We start from the raw sequence: 3,126 nt of genomic DNA on the forward strand, positions 1-3,126 counted from the left end.
ATTTTAAGAATTCAGTTCATTTGAATAGTTAACAATAAACAGTGGAGCAAAGTCTTGAACTTTGCAATTTCATTTATCATACTGATCTCAGTTTCATCAAATCAGAGTCATGACCAAACTAAATTACAAAATAGTGGGGTTAAAACTTATCCTTCTTCTCCCTCCCACCAAAAAAAAAAAAAAAACAGCTTAAAAATTCTTCAGGCCACTGTTCTCAATATTGAAAGTTTGTAAAAAGACGTACAACTGTGAAGTTACTGAATTGAAATTTAAATACTGTGCTGAAAGCTAAATATGGTAATGATGCAGAAATAGAGGAATTCTATCTTTATGTAACTGAGTTTTTTTAATTAATTTAAAATTAAAATAATTACCCTAGTTCTATCAATATTTGGAATTACATTCTAAATTCCTTCCCCTTGATAAAAGAAAAGAATGAAATTATTATATACAATTAAAGGTAAAAGAGTTTACTATAGGCCAGATACTCTTATTGTTATTTATATGTTCCATGATAATCTAACTGAATTTTAACAATTCTGTGAGGTAGATGGTATTATTATCTCCATCTTATCTATAAGGCTACTGAAGCACATGCTAAGTAGTTAGCCTATGTCTCACAAGGAGCAAAATGTAGGGTTAGAATTTGAATCTAGACAATCTGGTTCTAGGATAAACGTTTTCAGGTACTAGACTATAGCTACATTACTAAATAAATAAATAGGGTCTGCATCCAAACTAAAGTAAAACAGAATTAATACAATTCCATTTCTGGGCTTCCCTGGTGGCGCAGTGGTTAAGAATCCACCTGCCAATGCAGGGGACATGGGTTCGAGCCCTGGTCTGGGAAGATCTCACATGCCACAGAGCAACTAAGCTCGTGCGCCAAAACTACTGAGCCTGCGCTCTAGGGCCTGTGAGCCTCACCTACTGAGCCCACGTGCCACAGCTACTGAAGCCCGCGCGCCTAGAGCCCAAGCTCCGCAACAAGAGAAGCCACCGCAATGAGAAGCCCGTGCACCGCAATGAAGAGTAGCCCGAGCTCACCGCAACTAAAGCCCGCGCGCAACAACAAAGACCCATCGCAGCCAAAAATAAAATAAATTTATTAAAAAAAAGAAAACTTCATTTCACGAGAAACCACTAAGCACTTATCAGAATGGCTAAACTCCAAAACATGGAAAACACCAAATATTGGTGAAGATATAGAGCAACAGGAAAGCTCGTTAATTGCTGTTGGAATGCAAAATGGTACAAGCACTTTGTAAATTTCTTATGAAGCTAAATATAGGCTTACCTATCATACAATCCAGCAGTCACACTCCTAGTTAATTATCCAAATGCAAAACATGAAAGCCTATACACAGATTTTTAGAGCAGCTTTATTCATAATTGCCAAAAATTTGAAGTAATCAAGATAGAGCTTGGGAAGATGGCGGAAGAGTAAGACGCGGAGATCACCTTCCTCCCCACAGATACATCAGAAATTCAACTACACGTGGAACAACTCCTACAGAACACCTACTGAACGCTGACAGAAGACCTCAGACCCCCAAAAGGCAAGAAACTCCCCACATACCTGGGTAGGGCAAAAGAAAAAAAGAATAAACAGAGACAATAGGATAGGGACGGGACCTGCACCAGTGGGAGGGAGCCGTGAAGGAGGAAAGGTTTCCACACACTACAAGCCCCTTCGCGGGCGGAGACTGCAGGTGGCGGAGGGGGAAAGCTTAGGAGTAGCGGAGGAGAGCACAGCAACAGGGTTGTGGAGGGCAAAGCGGAGAGATTCCGGCACAGAGGATCGGTGCCCTCAGGCACACACCAGCCCGAGAGGCTTGTCTGCTTGGCCGCCGGGGCGGGCGGGGCTGGGAGCTGAGGCTCGGGTATCGGCTTTCAGTCGGAGCGCAGGGAGAGGACTGGGGCTGGCGAAAGGACGAGAGCCTGAAGGGGTTAGTGCACCGCGGCTAGCCCGGAGGGAGTCCGGGGAAAGGGTCTGGAGCTGCCGAAGAGGCAAGAGACTTTTTTCCCTTTTGTTTCCTGGTGTGCGAGGAGAGGGCATTAAGAGGGCTGCTTGGGGAAGCACCGGAGACGGGCGCGAGCCGCGGCTAAAGGCGCGGATCTCGGAGACGGGCGTGGGACGCTGGGGCTGCTGCTGCCGCTGCCGCCGCTGGGCCTGTGTGCGAGCGCGGGTCACTGTCCGCCCCGCCTTCCGGGGGGCCTGTGCACCCCGCCACTGCCGGGGTCCCGGGACCCGGGGACGGTTTTCCCGGGAAAGCGCACGGAGCGCCTCGGGCTGCTGCAACGTCACGCCGGCCTCTGCCACCACAGCCCCGCCCCACACTGCGCGCCCCTCCCTCTCCTCTGCCTGAGTGAGCCAGAGCCCCCGAATCAGCAGCTCCTTTAAACTCGTCCTGTCTGAGCGAAGAACGGACGCCCTCCGGCGACCTACGCGCAGAGGCGGGGCCAGGTCCAAGGCTGAGACCCGGGAGCTGTGAGAGCAGAGACAGGGAAGTCTCTCTGTGCAGCCTCGGAGGCAGCGGATTAAAGCTGCACGGTCCATTTGATGTGCCCTGCGTCTGTGGAGTGTATAAATGGACAGCGAATCATCCCAAATTTAGGAAGTGGAATTTGAGGACAAGATTTAAGACTTTCCCCCCTTTTCCTCTTTTTACAACGAATTATCCCAAATTAAGGAGGTGGACTTAGAGAGCAAGATTTCAGACTTCTCGCCCTTTTCCTCTTTTTACAACGAATTATCCCAAATTGAGGAGGTGGACTTGGAGAGCAAGAGTTTTGATTTTTCCCCCTGCTCTCTTTTAGTGAATGTGTATGTGTAATCTTCTGTGTAAGATTCTCTCTGTATAGCTTTGCTTCCACCATATGTCCCAGGGTTCTATCTGTCCGTTTTTTTTTCAATAATAACTTTTTAATTTTAATAACGCTACTATATTTCATACTTTATTCTATTTTACTTTACCTGCTCTTTCTTTTTTTCCTACCTTCCCTTCCTCCCTCCCACCCTCCACTCCTCCTTTCCTTCTTTCTTTTTCTTTCCTCCCTCCCGCCCTCCCACCGTTCTTCTTCCCACTTTCTTTTTCTTTCCTTCCTCCCTCGCACCCTCCGCTC

Source organism: Mesoplodon bidens (assembly GCF_964165515.1).
Source record: "Mesoplodon bidens genome assembly, contig: HAP1_SCAFFOLD_402, whole genome shotgun sequence".
NCBI lineage: Eukaryota > Metazoa > Chordata > Mammalia > Artiodactyla > Ziphiidae > Mesoplodon > Mesoplodon bidens.